This window comes from Centrocercus urophasianus, unplaced genomic scaffold, assembly GCF_019232065.1.
Source record: "Centrocercus urophasianus isolate 14NV4802_14NV808 unplaced genomic scaffold, USGS_Curo_1.0 seq_2, whole genome shotgun sequence".
In the NCBI taxonomy this organism is placed as follows: Eukaryota; Metazoa; Chordata; class Aves; order Galliformes; family Phasianidae; genus Centrocercus; species Centrocercus urophasianus.
Window position 1 is genome coordinate 2889988 of NW_024884755.1, and position 22604 is coordinate 2912591.

The window sequence follows — 22604 nt, forward strand, 5'->3', positions numbered from 1 at the left end:
AATAACAGTAATTTTTAATGTCCTGTTCTAGAAACTGATGTGCTGCTGAATTGCTGCTCTGTGGCAATCCAGGAAGGGCTCCATTTCTCTGATGTGTAGAATTGCATCCTATCTACCTCTTTTGTGGTTGAGTGTATTTTGAATTTGATGTAAAAATGTTAAGATGTCAAAACGTGAAACATTGTTTTCATGTCGTCTTCAGTGATCTGATAACCTTTACTTATTTCTTGTAAATCATATGCATGTGTGGTAAGGGTAAAGAAATGTTGCCTATAAATCTATTTGCTCCCTGCCTCTCACCCTCAGTTTTACAGAAATATTCAATGACTTGATGAAGGAACTGTTTCCTGTCATTCATAATTTTGATAAATTGAAGGCTAGAATATACTTTGAACTAATCCAGATTACTGGTGTATTGCAGAACCTGAACCAATAATAAGAACTAGTTAGCTGTTTTCTTCCAGCAGCATGCAACCCATGTGCTCTTAGCACTGAGGTTGTAACTCCCCTCTGAACTCTTCTGCTTCAGTTTTCCAGATCTATTTTCTCCAAGTGCAGTTTGTTGCTTTATGGCTTGAAGAAATGCATTGGTTTATTTACCTGTTAGAACTACAATAATATTGCCTTTGGAGTCCTTGACAATAAATCTGTTTACTCTTTTCCCAAGAATAAAATAATTAAAATAAAAATAGAATGTGCCAGAAACTCTGTACTACAAACAGAATGGAACCGTGGGCTATAATTCTCAACATTTGAATTGGCAGTATACTGGGAACAAGAAGGATTTCATTATAAGGCTGTATTTCACAAGGAACTTTAAATAAAAAGCAATTTTCAAAAGATTTTCCCCCTTCCAAATTAAGTTACACTTAGTCCTACTAATAAGATTTATAATATAATAATATTCTAACTTTAAGAGATGAGCTATGTGTAATGACTGGAATTAAGTATGTGCATTTGAATGAGATATGGCAAAACAGTAGGTTTGGGAAAACTTCATCTACTGCTGCTACCCTGTAAGAGACTGCATTTATTGTTACTGCAATTGTGAGTTGTTTTGAGCCAAGATACTGTAAACTTCATTGTGGTTTTTGGTGTATTTGTTGCTGTTATTGGAAATGCACATCCACCCCACTTATGCTGTTTCTGAGCTTTTACTCCTTTGCCATCAGTGATTTGATTCTTTGGCTGTGTGCTGTACCTCTCTGTTGAAGGATGGATGTAAGAGCTGCTCACAGAAGGACCATCTTTTACTCTTATGCATGTTTAAATGTTTTCATACTGTATTCCATTGGCATTATTGCTATATGCCAATGAAAATAGCTTTCCCTTCAGAGAACACTAGAAATAAAATTCTTATCCAACTTGAGAGGCTCTTCCTTCTGAGTCCCTTTGGATTCTATGTTAAGTTTGTAGTGAGTTGAAGCTGTATACCATAAATTAGTAAAGTTCTGTGCTGATGAACCAGTAGCACCTTTGGCAGCACAGTTATGGTAGGGAGCAAGACTTCTGTCTCAGTCTTATAATTGATCAAACCAGAGATGCATTAAACTAAAATGTTATTCATTGAGAAGTGGCAACTGCTAGCTTACAGAAGGAGACACAAGAAGACAGCAGAGTAGTAAATGCAGGCTGAACATCACAATCTGTGCCTCTAACAGGTGTTGAGTGCATTTTGTCAAGGTAGGTAGGGCTACATTTCAGTCTACTGGGAATGGAAATAATGTCCAATTCAAATATGGCACAAATATAGCACATTTGAAGAATTCATATAGTAAATCAGTTTTCAAGAAGAAACAGCCAAAATATATTTACGACTGATGCATTTTCTTTTATGCTTTGAATTCATGTTGGTAAATTATCTGCTAAAAAACAGTATTTTCTTGCTAACAAACTGCATTCAAGTCAAAAAACCTCAGAGAGGAGCAAGTGTTCCAGAGATACTGATTTGGCAAACAAACCAGACTTGATGTCTGTGACAAGTTAAAGTAGATCTGCATTGTCAGAGACAGAAAATCCCTGTTTTGCAATAGTTGTCATGTTTGCACCAAGTTTTCTGGCAATGAGGTAGTTTTAAGAAGGTAGATGTTACCTTTACTAACCAGACTTTAACAAGTGAAATCTACAAAATGTGCAGATAATTCATGAGAGAAAGCCATCAATTCCTCACAGAATTATTTTCTGATATATTACTGAATTTCACTTCCTATACATGACTGCTTTTGTTATTTTCCAGAATTTGCAAGATGAGCTCTTCATGGAAAAGGAGTTTTATTTATGGATTTAAATGTGACAGTGGTTTTTATACTATTTTTCTTATAACACGTGTTTTTTTTTTAGTTGCTCGTGGCACCATGAGCAGTGCCGTATATCACTGCTTGCAATTGCTCCTTATGTTCCAGTAAAGTTTTCAGCCCTGTTATTAAGTCCTTTAAGTTCTTGTGGAGAACTTTTCTCAAAGATGCCATACTTTACAGGAGGGCAAAATAGCAAAGAGCACAGATCTTTCAAGATTTGCAGATAAATAATGCAAAAGAGGTGGTTTCGGATTCTTAGTGCTTGAGTATTTATTTTTTACTGGTAGGTTTATTGTTATAGGTGTAAAATTGTTCCATCCATTTTTGCTCGTGGAGCATTGAAATATGCAGGTTGAAACGATATCTCTTCATTTTTTTGTGAATTGGACTGAAACATTTTCTTCCAGCTCGATTTGCTGTTGAAATACCTTCCTGAGATGCCCTTTGCCTCATATGAATTGTAGATTATGCAATTGATGCTTCTGCTGTATTCTGATGAAGGCAAGGCTTACTTCAAATGAAACGCCTATAGAAAAGTATGGGCACCTACTATATCTAAACTGCAATTTCCATGCAGCAAATAAGTAGGACAACATTTGAAGATGAATTGATAAATAGGTACAGCACTGTTATTTCACAGTAATTTGAAATTGTGGCATCTGTTGTATAATTGCTGCAAGTAATTCTGGCACTTTCTTATGATACTAAATGAATTTAAGGCAAATATTGTGCAAGTATTTCTAGTGATGTATGTATCTTAGCTAAATTGTGATTTTAGATCAACACCGCTTTCTTGGCACAAGTTTTGTATAAAAGATATAGATGAAATTACAGCTATTTGAACAGTGGTATTAAATGTGAGAGCCATTTTCAACCTTTGTAGCAGAGTTCTGTTAAATGCTTTTCCCTAAACCCCCTCAAACGTTCCTGATTTTCAAGTACACCCCTGATTGTTCATTCAAAATTATTTCTGTCCCCTTTTCATCTGTGGTGTCTCATTAAAAACTGAGACTTGATCAGGATATAAAAGTTTCAACCACGTGTAAAAGTACTTAAATATACCACTTTCTGAGCCTTTATTCTTCCGTTTCAAAAGGTATCTCTAATTGTGGCTCTTTATTCCATGATTTTTTCACCTTTGTCATTACCATTATTCGCTCCACACACTAAACCCCTGAGCAGTGCCCTCATATTGCTATTACAGATTCTCTCATGCTGGTATTATGTATGATCTCATGCTGCAATATGATACGTATAATGATCAATCATGAAGTGATTTTTCTGTTATTAAAATAACCTCTGTTAGTTACCTTTGTTACCTTTGTCCCTTTTTCACACATCCGGTTAGAGCTAAAAGTAAGATGGATGGAAAATAATTGCTACCAATTCTTCTATAGGAGTAGAACCAGTGCACTTTTAAATACTGGTTTTAATAGGAGTCCAAATAAGTGTAAAATACTAATAAATGTTTTGCAGATGCAGTATTCAGGTTCTACCTGAAATCAGGCAAATGTGAGCAAGCATTGGGAACACTTCAACACAAGTAAACCTGAAAAAAACAAACCCACAATATATACAGGATTCCTGATCTGGGTAGTGAAGATATACTAATATATCTAATTTTCTTTGACATATTCAAGTGTAAGCTAAATAACTTCTTGATCATTCCAAGAATGCTTTTATCAAGCAATCAGTAGGTGTGTACTTCATAACCTCAGGTGATCTTCTACGGCCACAGCCAAAGGGCTGTTATTGATGGCTAAATGTCCAGGTGGAGGCTGGTCATGAGTGGCTTCCCCCAAGGGGAGGATGAGGGAGGTGTCTGTCCCCTTATGTTTTCATGTCTTTTTTTCCTAACTTGCTGGATCCTTAATTAGGAAAGCATACTTCTGAATAACATCAGTTTATGCCTGATCTGCAGGTTCCCTGTTAAGAAAGGTGGAAAGGGCTTTACTATGTCTGCAAACCAGAAGAACTTTACACTTTGCTGTTTCTGAATGCAGTGGGGTTCATACATGCTTAATTTACACATACTTTTTAGTCCTTCTGTAGTTTTCTGGCAGCACCAGTCTGTGAGATGAACTAATTGGAATAGCAGCTGCCTTCTCTTTGTGCTCAGTCAAGACTGAGCAAGTCTTCAGTGACTGCATGGTTTACATAGAAGGGCAGGGCCTTCAATGTTTGCTCCCTTGATGCACTTGTATGTCCTGAGCATGCTGAGATCTCTGCAAGATTGTCTTTAAGTTTAATAAAGTTTATACTAACATGATTGTTCTAACTTTGGAGTAGTAGAGAGTTCAAATGTTTAGGAAAAGTTCTCCCTCTGGCTCTGGAAACAAATGTGTTTCTGATGATGTAATACTTGAATGAAGTTTTTAAATAATTTAAAAGTAAAAAATATCTGTTTCTTGAGAGTAAGTGATGTGGCCATGTGTTGCTACTTATTTCTGTACTGTCTGTAGAATTGTGAAACTTGTTTTAGTTTTCTTTTTTTCCACGTTATGATGTTTATACAGGTGATATCTGCTTGGCTTTGTATTTTTGATGGCTTGTGAGCTATTTACATGGCTGTTAAAGGATTCATCTTTCATACAAAACTAAAACATAGGGCAGCTTCTGCTACATCATTGCTGTTAGCTCAGGTTAATGAAACATATTGATTTACAGTTTTAGTTGAAAGGACACCCTGCATATACACTACACACTTAAATCAGCTTACCCAACTTGTGGCAAACATACTTCTATGTTTAATTTTTTAATGCGTAGTTATCATGGCTGATATAAGTAAATATCACTTTTGAGATGCATGATGTGATGTAATATGTTGTACTTAGTACTGCTACATTAATGCATAACTCAACTTTCAGTTTTGAGCTATACTTCAGTAAGCAATAGTTAACATGATCTGAAGACAAGAACCTAAGAGGTCCAGACCAGAAACAGTTATTTTTGACAGGTACAAAAACAGTTATTATTGACAGGGGTGTGAAGAGGTATAGAATTGTTGCCTTGTTCTTGGGTTCTCCTGGATCTTATGTTCAAGTACTGCTAAGATGGTGGCTTGCCTTTCAGCAGAGTTTTATGAAGTTGGAGGAGTGGTTTCAGCCTGTATAAATGTGTTATAAAAACACGTTGGTGCAGGAATAACCCTTCTATAAATAAATGGGCAGAAAAGTAATGGATTTCTGATCAGTCTTAAAGTAAAGCAAGTTTTATGAAAGGTCCAAATGGAAGATGAATGTTTGCAAAACAGTGTCAGGGAAGAGAAACTCAGTCAATTTTTGTGTACTACTTATTCAGCTGTTATCACCTTTACAAAATTTAAACATATTTATGTATACATTTCCATTCTTTACTTACTGAAAGAATAAAGAGTTAACTAAAGCAATCTCTTGCTGCTTTTTTCCCTTTTTTTCCCCTGAGTTCTGGTCACTCTGCGCAAGGCATAAATTGAAGCTGTGATGAATAAAAGTCATGAAGCAATCAAAGACTGATGGGAGGCAGTAAACTGAGCAGCAGCAATTGTACCTATCAGAAAGTCCTAGCTCTGTAATTTAGAGATGAAATTGAAGACTTGCTGATAAATGTATGATGAAAGCTAACAATAGTACAGTGAAAACCTTACCAGTTTTTTCACATGAGTACTCCAGTGCCTAGACTGAATAAAAGGAGTTTGTTCTGGACATTTAGAAATCTGAAAACACTCCTCAAATACCTGGGTATTCGATAAAGTCTTTATAAGCAAAAAGCTGTGTAAATTGAGTGATATGATCAACTTTGGATGGTGAGCAACTGTGTACAAAATCATAGTCTCCAGTGGCTTGTGGAGAAACTCTGTACAGTGAAAAATAGGAAACATCCTGTTGCAGACTAGAGATGCTAGAGAAATTACCTTCAGCTGTGGTATGTAGGCTATTGGGAGTCTGAACTCTAGACCCACCTATTTCGCTGTACAGGAGTATGAATATTATGGCTAAAATACTCTTAATTCTTTTCAGCAAACGCCCCTTGTTTTTGTGGGCTGGGTTAGTACTATAGCTGTGTCCTCTTTCCATTCTAAAATAGAAAATCTAGGGTTGTTATCTTGCCCTGTATTACATTTGAGTGTTTCTCAATAATGGATCTCGTTATTACTCTATGCTTCCAGATCAAAAATGTTAGATAAAATCTTAGCAATTTATTGCTCTAAGATGTATTTTATGATAATGTGAAATGCCATGTTGTTTTCCTTGCATCACAATGACAGACTTGTGAGGAAGGCAGATGAGGTGGGCGGAACTGAAAACTTTCATGGTGGTAGCAGATCTAGTACAGATCTCTCAGTGGATCAATCTACTTCAACAACATGAGATATGAAATTAATATTTAAAGTTGTAACGTGAGCTATTTAACAGGTTTAGTGTTTATTATCCTAAATAATGTGAAAAGAAGTTCAGGTTCTTTCTTTTTAAGTATGGTATAAATTCACAATCTAAGACTTGCAGTCTTGCTGCCTAGTCTCCAAGCAGAAATTGGATCTTTCAAGTTTCCTCACTTTTGTGTATGGCTCCTAACATCTTTGCTTAAGAAGTGGTGATGTCTGCAGGAAATAGGCTTAATCTCCAGAGTTAATTTTTGATTTGCAGCCTGAGGAATTGCATATAGCTAGTGTAGTTAATAGTTCTGACTTGGTGGATGCAGCCGTCGTATTTAGTTCCACCACTGTAGACTCTGAGTTTGGTGGTTCTTATTGTGCCACATAGCAAAGATCAAGTATGTAATGTGTTTTAGAAGTAACTTACACTTACACAATTGTTTTAACAATTACAAAGCTTTCATGTTTCACTGCAGTATCTTTCTGTAAAATGTACTTCACTGAAATCTGTCCCTTTCTAATTACATGCTACTGTTTAGATCTATGTTGGTCAGATATGTGGATAGCTATTCTTAGAGTTGAAACAAGTTGTCTTTCATTGTTTTTGAAGATCTAAACTGAGAATAGCATCTTGTCAGGAATCAGCAGATGGAGATCTAGCTACAGGGTGCAATGAAGGAAGCATATGTCTGTTTTGCCTTTTGTTCAAGTTATGAACTGGACTAGTGCATGCTAATTCAGGTATATGCATATATCATGCACCATATATAATAGCCTGATGAATTTTAGGAACATAATGAATTTTTAAAACTTGCCAGTCAACTTTCTGAGACTGAGAAAAATCTGTGCTAGACACTGTAAATGTGGAAGAGCTGCACAGAGCAGAGAACCAGATGATTATAAATTTGGGTAATCTCCTTGCTTAGTTGCACTCCAGAAATGAAAAACTAATCTGAATTTCTCAGTCTAAGCTCAAAAACTATAAAGCACGTTTGTTTACCATCTGTACCATCCTTTCAGTCCCCTGAGGCAAATGAAAAGAGAGGCTATAACAATGGAGTTCTGGCTTGCTGAAAGCAGCATCAACAGAGCTCTAAAGACAAAGCAGCAACTTTCTAAACAACAGATGAAGTGGAGAAGCAGCTTGTTTTTCTCCCATAGGTTTGAAAAATTGACACACGTTTATATGGTTGAAAATGGATAGAAACATTTATTGTGAGGACATTCTCATGGCTGCTTTGCAGCAGCCAAAAAGTTGTTTTCTGCATGTCTTGAGGAGTCTTACTGACCTTTTATTGCCTAGATCAGAAATAGTGAGATGAAATCCTGGCATCTTGACACTCATTGCTTTTTGGTGTATACTAAAACTGAATTCTAATCCACATCAGCAATCCTTGAGTCAGCAGAAAACACTTTTAAGTAGATTTATTAGAAGCTTGAAGAGCAAGTGCCCCATTTTTCAGTGTTTTCTTTTGTATTCACTGTCTATGTTCATCATAGTCACCCATTGAAACTGAATACTCAAGAACGCAAATTTATTTTCCGTGTGACACTTGAATTCCTAAAGCTGAGCCAGCATGCAGGCACAACCTGCTATCAAGGACAGTTTTTAAACTGATGTTAAGTGTGCATAGTTCCTTTTTCATAGTGTTCTGCTATATATTAAGATCCAAAATACTGTTCTGAGGAAACTTGTAAAAATCTTCAAGCACAGTTATTGTAACACCTTGTGACTATCTGAAAACCCTGATTGTAATACCTGTGTTTTCTTGTCAAAGAAATGTTTTTTCTTGTGGATGAAACCACTATCTTCATAGACAGAAGTGTCTGTATGGAGATGGCTACTCTAAGATTCTCGACCAAGTTTGATCTTTGAATATGTTCAAGAGGAAATCTCATGCTGTGGCTTTGCTTCCCCATCAGCAGAAGGATATAGTTGATGCAGAGGCTGCTGAAGAATGTGAGCTGTCAGGAGCAGCTGACAGGGTCCTAGTCTGCATGTCTAGCTCAACATTACTCTGGCTGTAAGACAAACACAGGACAGGTGCTCCTTTACACAAATACACTCAATGTAAATAAACTTCTCTGCTGCTCTCTAGTGTGCACTGTATCTTGGTGGCACTTGAAGGTTTTATTACTTAAAAGACAAACTCAGTTGTTCAGGGCAAATTCAGTTTGTTATTTGGCTGTACTGTCATATGAGAGATGGAATTCTTGTTAATGTAGTACATGGTTACAATGGCCTGCATTCAGTTTCCAGTACTATCTGACCAACCCTAAGTTATGTCCCTTTTTGCCTCAGATACTATGAGAACTGTACAAGTATGTAATCTTCCCAATTTAGAGATCACAGAATTGATAACTTGCAAGAAAGATCATGGAATGCTTGTTCGTGCCGTTAGTTCTGTATCTACTAAATAGATTTCCTTAGTTTTAAAAGCAATCCTTGGATATGTAACTCTTCATTGTCTAATTTTCTTTGTATCTGAATAATTATGAAGTGAAAGTTTTTTCTATGATTATTCCAATTGTGAATTCAGTTTAATTGTAATGTCAGTTATCTAGAGAGTAATTAACAGCTTAGTGAGGAGACAGACTGAGTCAGGAAAATAATTAGATTTCAGTACCTACTTGTTCTCGTATTTTTGGCTCTACTGTGTTCTATGTGCACTTTCTTGTGGAGTTTTTGCCTATTTTTGATGGATATGTTTATACCCCTAGAAAGAGGGGGGAGGCAAAATAATGCAGCTGAAACTATTTCAGTATGCATGTATGATTTTCTTGTTGAGATGGAAAAAGAATCCTAGTAGAGCCAGGTTGGTCATTGCTCCTCCCATTGCAGGGAGGTGAAAGGTAACTGAGATCTAGTGTATTAATTTTAATTACAAAAAAAAAATGTATTGTTAATGGTGGTGACTGTAATAAACAGGAGGTGTTACTTTCAGGGCCACCTACATATTTAATATCCTGAGTGTAGAATATAGAAAGAAGAAAATTGTGCAGTTATGAGTATACATATACTCAGCAGCCCTGTGCTCAACTCTGTGTTCCTTCTTCCAATCACAATGTCTTTCCTAAGCTACTGCACGATAGCTGTGTTTCATGCTTCAGATATCTCTGTAGAAGGCTTTGGTACTGGAGACAGATACATGTTCCAACAGGATTATGTCCTGTACAAAACACAATTCTTCCAACTTCACTAAGTTTAGGTTAAAAATATGGTCAAACTCACCATAGTGTTTACTTTTTGGCATCTGAGGTACCATTATCACCCAGGGGGTGGTGTTCACGAATGCAGTGGCACAATGTGTACCTTGTTGGGTTGGGGTTTTGATTGCTGGAAAATTCTTGAAAATGATTTTTCTGTATTTATCCAGCTCGAACTGCTATGCTCTTTTAAGGAAACATGTTAGATAATCGGTGTCTCCTGCAGTTTCCAGTGAATAATCAAGGTTTCAAGTTAAATTAAAGAGAACTGCCATCTACCCATAACAGCAGGTGCAAAATTGTCACTAATTAAGAATTTGCTAGGTTCAGTAGTGACTGTGCATGAATTATGTCACATTCATTAAAAGAAATATTCCAAGCCCAATCGATGACAAGAGGGGAAAAAAATATCATTAGTGTTTCTCCAAAATGAATTAGTGCTACTGAGATTTGCAAGTGAAGACAGCTACAGGCAGATGAAGTATTACTCTGCTTTTGTGCTCGCCAAATGCTTCTGCTAGAAAAAACAGTTGTTTCACTGGTAGCTTGGAAAACATTAAAAAATTCCAGCACAAAAATTCTGTCCTTCATTTGAGAGAAAGAGGATTTGCATTTTTTTGTCTGAAATATGTAACAAGCTTCTATGCAATATTCTGACTAAAAGTGGAAAAATCTTGGACTGTTTTCAATGTTCTTCCATTTTTTTCTTGTTTATTCTCTTAACAAAAAGAGAGGAGTGAATGATTTTGTATGCATGTTTCTTAGTGTTTTTAATTGACTTTGATTCATCAGGACTAGAATATAATAATTAAGGCTAAGACAGGAGGTAACCCATTATGTATGATCTCTAGATTACTGGGATTTTAAAAACCGACACCTTGAGCTCCCAATGTACTGAACCTGATGATCTCAGAGGAACTCCAGCAAAAGATTCCATTCATTCTGGAGTGAGTAATGCAGCAACTGCTGAAGAATTTGGACTTTGCTCCTGTTCTGCCCTCCTGAGTCTCCAAGTTGTTCATTTAACAGAAATGTGCCCTAAGCATTGGTTAGAGCTAGGCAGTGAAGCAGTGTCTGAAGAACGTGGTCATTGCCCATTCCTCCTGCTCCCTTCTGCCTTCCTTAGCTCCTTCCCCTGTGAGGGCAGCAGCTTCAGCAAGTCCCTGTGATTTCAAACCTGGACAAATGCCTATTCAGAGGAATTCCCTCTGGGCAGAGCTTTCTGATATGCAGGAGCAATCACTGTGGTTGGGGCTCCTGTTCTGGTGCACATCACCGCTGTTGTGACAGCTGAAGTGGCAGCTCTTACTCTGAAGCCCTCACTCATATGCTAACACTTTTAAGCGGATGCTTAATCTTAAAGCTCATGAAGGGCCTCATGGTCTCCTGTATGACTACTCATCCTTAATGTCAAACACATGTAAAATATTTTCCTTGCTTAGGGATGGGGGAATGTGGCGATCAGCACTTGAGAGAGTTGAATGCTTAAAGCAGAGGAAATAGAATAAGCACTAATAGTGCTCATAATACTTTCCATTTGGAGTTTACATTTAGAATGAAGAACAAGTCTCACTGTTTTTATTAGTGATTACTTCTTCATTGATCTGTAATTTGAAAGTAAAATGGTATATTGAGGAAGCAGTAGGCTACCTACTGGAAAGGGGATTGGAAGAGAAGGAGCTGGTTGTGTCTCCTTGTGGACAGTGAGCCATCTGTCTGCCCTCAAGGTTCAAGAAGGCCAACAGTATCCTGAAGCACATGAAAAAACAAAAACAAAAGCAAAAAACATGGCCAGCAGGTAGAGGAAGGCAATTCTGTTCTTCTTCTGGTGGGGCCATCTTTGGAGCATTGGGTCCACTGCTGGGCACCTCAGTTCAAGAAATGCAGGAAACTGCTGGAGAGAGTCCAGAGGAGGGCTGCAGAGATGGTTAGGGGCCTGGAGTGTCTCCCTTAAGAAGAAAGGCTTAAGGAATCTGGGGCTGTTCAGCCTGGAGAAAAAAAGACAAAGGGGAGATCTGATCAATGCTTATTAATATCTAATGGACAGGAGTCAAATGGATGGGGCTGGGTTGTTTTTTTTCTTTGGTGGTGCCCGGTGCCAGGACAAGGGGCAATGGGCACAAACTGGAAATAAGAACCAACTTTTACTTTGAGGATGACAGAGCACTGGGTCAGGCTGTCCAGAGAGGTTGTGGAGCCTCCTTCTCTAGAGATATTCAAAATCTATCTGGGAACTCGCAACCTACTGTAGGGATCCTGCTTTAGCAGTGAAGTTGGACTGGATGACCTTCATAGGTCACTTTCAATCTCTATGATTTTGTGTTTCTGTGACTCAGTTTCTGCTGGCAAGAACTGAACCACTGGCCCCATAGGCCTGTTGTTTTGCATATCTACTAATATAGTAGCTTTTTTATTGTTTGTCAGAGTTGCATACTCCATTTTGGACTACTGAGGTAATTTTTTTTTTTTTTTTTTTTTTTTGCATTTGTAGCTATTTGCTAAAGAATCTTAAAGCTTTCTGAATTTCTAGTTAATTTTTCAAGTGTAAGAGCTCTTTTGTAGATGGTACTAAGCTTGCTAAAATCAGTTTGCTCTCTTTCTACAGGAAAGGTGAAGCAGTATTTTTTCCTGCTGGTCTATCCCTCAAGTTCAGTAAGTGTCCTGAATGAATTTATGTTCTAAATTAATTGCTTGCTTTTGCTTCAGATAAGAGCTAGTAAAATAACTGCATGTAATTATGATATCTTCTTAATAAGCCTTCCATTTGTTTAAACTTAAAAAAGGCAGCTGAAAATATACTGTACATTATCATATGAAAGAACTACAGAAAGCGTTTCTCTCTTCAAAACGCAGAGTGGACTTGTGTCAAAATGGTTTCAAGAGAAGTGGAGGTTTGAAGCAAGAAAAAAGCCTTTTTGACCATGGCGCATTCATAGATTATTTTGATTAATACAAACACGTTTCATCATTTGTACTTGAAAGCATCATAAATTACGTTGCAACCACAACCAATGCACTTTATTAGTTTTGTATTCACTTTCATTAACTCAGCACCTACAACAGCATGGATTCATTTAGTTTAAATTGCTGCGTTTTTTTGTTTTTAGCTAGTGGCACAGAGAGGACTTCTCACAAGAAGCTTACAGGCACTTACCACAGCCCTAATTCAGTGTTTCTACTTTCTGAGCCCTCCATCTGCCTGTAATTATACTTCGTGGATATAAATCAGCCTTCCTTGTGCTTCAAAATTAAATAATGAAAGGTGACAATGCTAACTGGAGAGAATGATAAGAAATGCTGTCAAAACTGCAAGTGTGTACCTCAGTTTCATCCATGAAAAATGGACTGCTTTAGAAAACAAAAGGCTTGGACAAAAGACCGTGCATTCTGTTCATTTTACATGAAAAATAAATGGCCAGAAATTTGTCTGATATGGAAAATGCAGACAGACGTGAAAAATATGTGGAGAAAACATCCCATGAATTTTAATTGAAATGCAAGAAAGAACAAAGTGCTTGTGAATTTAACAGCATTAAAAACAAGATATTTACTACAGAGCTCTGTAACTAGAATACTGTTAACAGATCTCAGTCTGCAATCTCATTAGTTCTCATACTTGCCAGTTTTCCATGCTTATGCAAAATACTTCAAACTTTTCAAAATTAACGTTTCTAAAAGAAACCTTTTCCACTGTGAATTAGTGCAGCTTCTATAAAAATGGAGCTCTGGTGCCATTCAATATTTCTAGTTTGGTTGTCAGTTGAAGCAAAAAGACTCACTGCAGAATTTACTTTGTCTTAGTTGTTGTGTAAATGCCTATGCATTTGAGCTCAGCACAGATACCTAGTTGGCATTCTTTTTATTCATATGGTAGCCATTAAGATGATTTATGCATTAATAGCTTTGATTACTTCTAAGCAGAAGTTGCCTGAAAATGCAGATGGGGAAGAACATAGAAATTTCTATGAACTCCAAATCAAATTTGTTGCATATATGAAGATGTACAGTCTAGGGAAAGTGCAGGGCTGAGCCTTAAGTGAGGGGCTCTCAAATGTAGGCATGCCGCTAGTGGGAAGCCACTAAAAAGCTTAATCCAGACATTTGAGATTCTCCTGCATGTTTCAGCTGGTTGATGGCTACCAAATGGTTCAAAAATGGGGAGTGAGAATAACTTTTTTTAGAAATGTACATGTGCCAACAGATACAAACTGACATTTTTTAATCTTTATGTGAAATAGTTATAAAGGTCAATATTTTTGAAAAAGGCAATTATATACTTCAAAAAACATATTGGGGGAATTTGATTTTTGATGTTTTCTTGGTGGTTATTTATTTTTCAATCCTATAGTGCGTTATATCCTTCATGGCTTATGCAATATCATGTGTTAATCTATGGGCTGTGAACCTGATGGCTTCCCTATAGTACCAAGGCACATCTTGTCTTGTGTGTGTTTGACATCAGGGAAGCCATCTATCTTCAAGGCCCTGAAGAACTCTGATTATCTGCGTTGAGATAATGAGGAGCCCACTGGCTTTCTGCTGAGCAGTATTTGGAAGGTGAGATGCTTTTACAAGTGTTGTTATGGAAGTGCAACAAGAGCTATTGTCATTTGGTTTGTCTGAGGTCTGTTGTCATGAGTTTGTATGACAATCTCATAGGCAACCCTTTAATAACTGTCACAACATGAATACACTGCACTACCAGTGAGATTTTCTTTGTCAGTCTTGCATTCATACAAACATGCACAATGACTCCTTGCTTCAATATGTTCCTGGAGCCAACTCCTATATTACTGGGAATTAGTTTAAATTGTATGAAAATGATGCCGCTGTAAGGAATGCTCAGAAAGAGAAGTTAATATGTGTTTAAATTAAAACATGTCTTTTGTGTCAGGGAAACACGCAGCTATTAAACACTGAATTCTGCAATCTGGAGAAAAAGGAGGGGATTAAGAAGGCAGTGGAATGCTGTTCTGAAGTGCAGAGTTGCAAGTTTACATTATAGTAGCAGTATCCAATCAGTATTTTTAATTCTTTTAATTACTAAAATCTCTGGAGTACATAATGGTGTGGAATATACACATGTATCTGTAATAAACAACATGTATCTTGAAGAAATGGATTTAGTTTTGGCAACAACGTGATAGGGAGATCAAAGAGCTAGCTGGCATTAAAATGATTTAGATACATTTGTCATAGGCAGCTGTTATGCTAATCTCATTTATGCAGTTGTCAGCTGATAGGTTCTGATGAGCCAGCTTAGTGGGAAAATCATTAGTAGATCCCTATTGTGATAAATGTTATTTATTACTGTCAAATGGTATTAATGTTTGATTCAAAGATGGGAAATGGGCATCATCTACATGAAGTTCATCCATTCATGGTCAACGATGACAAAGGGAGCTGCTGAATTCCAGCCAAAGGAACTTCATTTCTGTAAGAAAAAAGAATAATGGATTTAATTTGCATATGCTTTAAAAGGGTAATGAAGTAATATGATGTTTATCTTGGTTGAAGAGTGGTAATTTTTGCTGGCATAGCTCCAGCAACATTCGAGTCATTGTGCAGCATTTGCTGTTCAGTTGTTGGTTGTGGAAGGGGCTTTTCAAAGCAGCAGGTGCATACGGGGGGAGGAAACAGAAATGATTTATTCATTAAGCCAAAAAATGAGCAATCTCAACGTCTTTCCCCTTACCCTCTGGAAATATATTTGCAACCATCTTCATTTTTCTTCTTGCTACATCACTCTCTCTTCCTGTCTGTGGCCCTGTCTCTTGAATTACACAGAACCACGCTGATTTCCACTCTGTCTTTGTTGTGATTTGACTTTTTTTCCACTTCATCTAAATAGATAAATGCAGAGAGAAGGTAGCATCCCATTCCAGGCTATCAAGCAGATAGAAGTTGGGATGTGTTCACATATGGCTGTAAAATGAAGTGTTATTTATTTATTTTTTTAGGAGGAAAAAACCTCCAATGTTTTGGCAAAGTAGCTGTGCAGCTGGGTTTTAAGTTGTAGAAAAGTGTTCCCTTTGCTTGTGAATTTGTATGGAGGCATTCCTCTTTCCCCTCTCTATTCCAGTACAGCTGCAGTACTCTAATCTTGTTTTATTTATTTAAGTAAAAAAAAAATCCTGCAACCAACCAAAACCTAATTATGGTACAGCCAATCAAACAATGGCTCATTATCAAAAAGGCCCAATAACAATTAAAGAATGTCACAGTCAATATTCTGCCACTAGTTTATTATTTATTATTTATACACTTAAAAATGAATGAAATCAGTATGTTTAAAATAATTTTCTAGAGTGAATGAATGGTAAAATGACAATGGTAATTTGAGGAGGAAAAAATGCCCAAAAAAGCACTGTAGTCAACACTAAGAAAATCTTTCAGTGCTGTGTGCTGGTTCTGTCCTAAGCCATGTATGAGTACGCTTTTATATTTTAATGAAAAAAGATGCCTGATAATCAAGATGACCTTGATTCTTTTAAAGGCAGATAAATGCCAAATGCTCATTGGTTTCAGTAAGAACTGAATGCATGCCTGCTTTTTAAATGATTCTTTTATCTAGATGTACTTAAATTCCTATGGAAAATAATCAGAATATTCTCAGTTGCCAGTAGTGGTACTGGAGCATGGATGGATATAGGCACTATCTGCAATTCTCTGAAATAAAACTAGTAATTTATATCTTGCAAATGAAATAGCACCAGTTAATGCTCTGTAAAACACAGACAAAATTCTAAAGGGGATTTTGCGTGTCTTGATTTTAAAGAATTTTGTTCATATTGTGATGATACGTATGCTCTGCAATAGCAAAGTTTCTTGAAAACTGTCCGGATTACTTTTAGTAGGCATCTACCGCTTTAATTCACTAGGTTAAGAACGTGCTGCAGTTCCAAAAAAGCTTGCAATGCGCTGCTGCAAGCAGCCCTCCTGTAATTGCCACTGCTTAAAGGTTTTGTGACCAGACTGAGTTTAGCATCTTTATATTTAAAACCTTTTTGAGGCTGCTCTCAAGATCGCATCCATCTGAGGCAGAAATCTTGTTCAGCTGGAGCTTCCTGCCAGAGGCGTGATGTATGAGATCATGCCACCCAATGGGTCACCGTGCCACCTGGCAGGACCCAGTGAGCTGGTTCTGGGCATTCTCTGGGTTGCTGCATGAGTGGATGCTTGCATTCTCTCAAAAATCTGTTTCTGCACAGTAGCACAGACAAAATTGCCAACTATTTCAGATTACTTGTCTAAGTGTTGTCAAGACTTTCAGTCCTTGTAAACAAGACTTATCAAAGATACAAGAGTTACTACAATATGAATGTTGACAGTGTGAATTACTGCAACACCACTGTCTCATGACCTGTGGCTGCCATTCTATTTTCAGTACTGTACGAGAATCTGCTCTGTCTTCTCTGTGGTTTTTAGACCAAAAAAGTTTCAATAAATATGGATAAGCTTTCTCCAAACAGCTGCATCTTTTGGAGGCTTGCTGCAGCTAGCTCTCCAAGTTTTTTCTGAATTTGGATGCGAGTCCATTTCCTTTGCTATCTCCCCCTGTGTATGCACTCAGCTAAGTGGTTTCCTTGGTTACTTCTGGCAAAAATTACAGTTGACCGTATCTTGCTATTAGAATGCTATTTAATACAATACATGGAACATAAGACCTTGGATCTTATGTTTCCTAATTAGCTCCTGGCACATTAGGGGCTTTTTTCTTGCTTAGCAGTGAAAGTACTGTTTTGAGTTAAGATGGATTTTAAAATCTTGCATTGAGAGAGCACATATATCTTTAGCTTACTTTGATAGTCCTCTGAGGTTTTGTAATGTAGATAGATTTGTCTCAATCTGTCTTTATGTTGAGATGTGCTGGGCTTGCTCCATTTGTTGTGATAAGAGTTGCTTTGTAGGTCATAGGAAATAAACGTTGATCTTGTTGAGAGATTTGCTTGTCAAACTGTGTGATATATTCCATGACTACTAACTTCTGGAGAGAGTGGGATTGTTATGACATCTATAATATACTGTAGGATTCATTCTGAAACCACTGAAATTCATCACTTCCAACTCAGGATATTCTATGATTACTCTCAAACTGGCATATTGAGTCACTAGTTTATCATACTCTGAAAATAGCTAAAATCGCTTTCAGTTTGCTAATAGCTAGTTGACTAGTCAACTCTGACATCAGAATTGTCTTTGGAAATTGTACAACATAGAAAACAAACATGTTTGTGTTCTTTTCTGTTTTCTCACCTCTGAAATGCCATTTGATTTTTCTCTGGAGCCACTTTCAGCTGATGTCAATATTGTCTTTTTTGGAGGGTAAGCTTATTAGTTTTATAGCATCGTGGACTGTATTTGTAAGGCAAATCAATATTCAGTTGATAGATTCTTTAATAGTGTATTCTAGGCATAACATGAATTCCTGTTCCACTTTCAACACCTTTTCTGGTATGTTCTCTAGAGCCAGAAAAAGGTAAGTGGGTTACTGAAAGCTTATTAATGCTTAAGAAAAATAAGAGCAGCTAAAGGCAGCTTTCTTTATCTTTTTTTTTAGACATGTGAGAAGTTATGATTCATTTCTAATGTAAGGAAAGTTATGATGAATACTTCGAATTTGACATCAGTGATGTATTGGCATTTAAAATATCTGATGATATGTAGAGGCTAGGAGCCAGGGGAAAGGCTTATCCAATTCAGGATCTGTTGCAGGAGAGTTAGAAGGATTGTTTTTTTTTTTTTTTTTTTTTTTTTTTTTTTGCTAATTTATAGAAATTATAGGTAAGGAAGATGGAAAGTACTTGAAAAAAGAAATATCTTTGTTAAAACTGAAGGTTTTGAGGGCATGCACTGTATTTTTTGAAACTCCTTTCATCCTTTATTTAGTGTTTTATGATGAATTTCAGGACAGCTTGCATAAAGTCATCAGTTGTTATCTTTATGATCAAAAACTGTTAAATTAGATTTTGACAAACTGATCTGTATCACTCTTTTATTCTAGTCTCTTAGGCTTACTTGCCTGTAAGCAAACGTGTATAAAATTATTTGCAGCAAATAGTGATACTTTCTCACTGCAGAATGCAGTAAGCAGCATTCTTATGCTTACGTGTAGGCAAAACCCACTAAAATGCTGAATCTCCAGTGCTTTACACCTTGTGAAGTCACATCAATACAAAGAATGCAATCACTCTGGCCTCTAAGCAGACATTATTTTAATTACTGGTTTAAGTGCATGTGTGCTTCAGTAACAGCCATGCTGACTACCATGAATGCACAGGGAATACATTTTTTGAAAGAAAGACCTCATCTGTTCCACTGACTAGAACCCTGAAATAATACTGCCATACGTAAAAATAATTTCAGTGTAGAAATTAAGCAGTGTTCTATCACATGCTTCTGTTTATTAGGAAAAATGCAGTATAAGAGTAAATGGTAGCAAAAAGTTTGTTTCTTCTGAGTACCAAGAAGTTGCTTGTTTTTGAGGATATCATTTTCTAAAGTGAGCAATATTTGGAAAGTTCAGCTTGGCATTGCTTTTTGCATACAGCTATTTCCAGATCTTATACAATAAGGGCATTGTATATATTTTATACATATAGTATATATATTATTATATATAATAAGAGTTTTTTTGTGATAATGATTTAAACTATGACAATCCTGTTCCAGTAAGAATCACTCTGAGCAGGTGTCAAACACAGGTGGTATGAAAACTTGTTCAGTTTCCCAGTGACAACTATGATCTGTCAACTATGCAGGTTGCTCTGGAAGTAAATGCTCCTATTTGTTGCCATGGGAACTACGGTGGATGCAAAGAGCACAGTAACACTATTTGATAGATCAAATTCTCAGCAGCATAGTCACCACAATTAGTTACACACTTCTGCTAGCAAGGAATAAGAGCTTGCATATTACTTTTGTGAAAATCTGCACTAGTGGAGGTGACCATTGCTGTCATAGCAGTTGTGAAACATCTTTGCTGAAATGTACCACCTGATGCCTTACTGTGCTAAAATCTGCTGTCTGGTCTCCATAAACATTCAGCAAGTGGATGTGGTGGATGTGAATCAACATGGAGGAATTCAGTTACACTCCTTTGCTTCATCCACGCTTCAGTGTCAGACCCTTATGTCAGACTCTGCTTCCATCTGTCACGCTGTAATAAAAGGTAATGAAATATTAGTAGGAGGGTTCAACCTCTACTGCCATACCACCAGTATCTATTCACCTCTGATGTCATGGGCTTATGTAATAAAGTTGGAGACATTATTTCCAGAGCAGCCTTCATAATTGTAAAAAGTTCTATGTGTGTTTCAGTGTACACTGATAATCATGGCACAAACGCAGTGACGCTTCTGCTTTTGTTTTTCTTCCTTTCCTCTTTCCCTACAACCTGAGGCATTGCTGTTGAACTCCTTTGAAACTGTTGGAGCTAGTGGGAGCCATTCATGTTTGGATAATTAGTGCAGATGACAAGAAAGCGAACTCTGTATTTTGCTGTGTCTATCAAATAAACTGAACTCATTTCTGCCAATTGATTTGATCTGTTTGGTAGCAAGTGTGGTATTTAAAGTCCTTTCATTGCAGTTCTTTTTGTTGTTGTTGAGATTTTAATCTGTCGCTTCAGAAGGACTGAAATTACATTACGGTGGACCCTTCTAGGATTAGCTCTGCAGTGTGGTTTTAATTTTGGTGGAAATTGATTTAAAATTCTCTTGTAAGATTCCCAAATTAAACATAATGAAAAATTTTTAGCAGTCTAATGGTGTTAAGCTAGTTCTTATTAGTTCTGGTATGAAAAGACCGCTCTGTCTAGGAAAATAACAGATTTTTAAAAATTAACAGCATTGCAACAAAAGCCATTCAGTGGTTTCTGTAAATCTGATCATTTTACATCATCATGCATCTGTTGCATCTGTTCATGAGCAGTTGGTTTCCTGGTCAGCCTGTTTACAAGATGATAAGAATCTTTCTACTGATTTCAAGAAGAGTCAGATCAGACCTGGATGAGAGGGATTGAGGATGTTCTGGAAAGGAAGCTGACAGACTGAGGGAAACCAGTGCTGGACTGGCATTTTGAGTAGTCCTTGTGGAATAGTGTATGTATAACTGATTAATGGGGTTATGTTAGTGCAGTATTGGTGTAGTTATTATGGGCTAGGGCAGTAGGATTAGGTGAGTTAGAGATTCTGATCGGTCAATTTTATAACTTTGTCCTCTGGGGAACTGGTGTTCACTATCATCTGCCACATGGTAAGGTGTGCAATTCCTTTCGATAGAGCAGAAAGGCTCTACGACATCCAGAGATCTACACTATTTCTCGAGATAGCTGCTCAGGTAATGCTGGTCATCACCATGCTTGCGTGTTCTCTCTCTCCACTTTATGTGATCTTTAAATACATTTATTGAGGCAAAAACTTTCCCAATTCCCTTCACCTCACTACAATTTTTCCAATCTAGATGTATTCTCTCTTTTATATTCCTGTCAGTATTTTGTATATTTCAAAAAGGTTTCCATCTCCTAGGATCTCTTTTTTTTGAAGCATAACAAGCTGCTCACTCCTTTGGAGAGTGAAATAAATTTTTAGTTTCTGCAATGTTCACATTGCCCTTTTAGTATTTTCCCTTTCATAATATTCTTCTTATACTAAAGGGACAAGGACCATGGCTGCATTCCAAATGTGGCTTCAAGTCCCTAATGTAGTATTATAATGATTTATTCCAAGTACTACTCTTGTTTACTGTATCTATCCTAGAATCTCTTGCCTTATTAATTTAAATACTGTTAATCCTTGTGCAGATGGTTGTAAAGTTCTCTCCAGTACCAAGACTGAATTCAACTCCTTTTAAATGTTTTGTGGCATATGGCTATTGAGAGAGCACCACCTTTTATTACTTTTTTTTTGTAATCTCATAACCTTATCTTTCTTTACAATGAATTGCAGATGCCAGTGAAGCCACTAACAGTATCAGCTTGTGATCCCTGTCTATTTGTCATTCAGAATTTTATTGCCATTCCATTTTTGTCTTTACTGGCTCTATTCTCTGGTTTTGTTTCATCAGCAAATTTCTTCACCTTCATACATATTTCATGTCTTAGGTCAGTGATATATAAAATGAACAAAAATGGTCCTAATACTGATTCTTGTGGCATTCTACTAATCCTTCTGTCCCAAACTGCTCTGTCTCATAAACAGCTTCTGTCTGTGACATTTAAGCCAGTTCCCTATCCACATATGTGGCTCACCCCAATACCGTACTTAATGACTTTGGACCAAATGCTCTTTTCAGTTGTGTGGTGCAGAGGGAAATAAAAGACTGAAAGAAGGGCAGAAAGGAAATGGAGGAGGTAGGAGAGACTTAGTGACCTTTCTAAAATCCATGCAACCTAAATTCCTTCTGCAGTCTTGCCTCAATTAAAATTTAGTTTTTCAGGTGGTCTTCAACTTCCATTTTGCTGCTTGAAGGTAAGCAGTTTGCTTGTTGGCTAAGGCTTAAAATTCAGCTTAAACACTACTATTTTGATTTCATGATTTTGGTGTTAGTATTTCACTTGTACATTTTAGTACACCATAAAAGCATCTACATTACCAATAGTTAGGCAAAGAAATGTCAAATCTGTGGAGCTTTAGTTGAAAAGGGGGACAAGGTAGAGTGAAAGTGTTTCTCTCATTGCAACTAGCTTTAAGGTGAATGGGCAACCTGGGACCTGTGTCAAAGAGAAGATGATGGCTCTCTGTGAC

The 22604-nt window shown here is 36.9% G+C and overlaps 1 protein-coding gene across 11 annotated transcripts in view; it reads left to right on the forward strand.

The window, feature by feature from the left end:
* The window catches only part of TOX3 (TOX high mobility group box family member 3), a 238701-nt gene that overhangs the window by 50557 nt on the left and 165540 nt on the right, over positions 1-22604 (forward strand). For 8 of the 11 annotated variants that reach the window (XM_042821637.1, XM_042821638.1, XM_042821639.1 and 5 more), the window contains one exon: positions 12464-12510. The exons of 1 other annotated variant lie outside the window; for it this stretch is intronic. The gene's annotated coding sequence lies outside the window, so the exon portion shown is untranslated. Of the gene's footprint in view, positions 1-12463; positions 12511-14320; positions 14416-22604 lie in introns of all 11 variants that reach the window. 2 more of the 11 variants (XM_042821635.1, XM_042821643.1) reach the window with 1 other exon arrangement.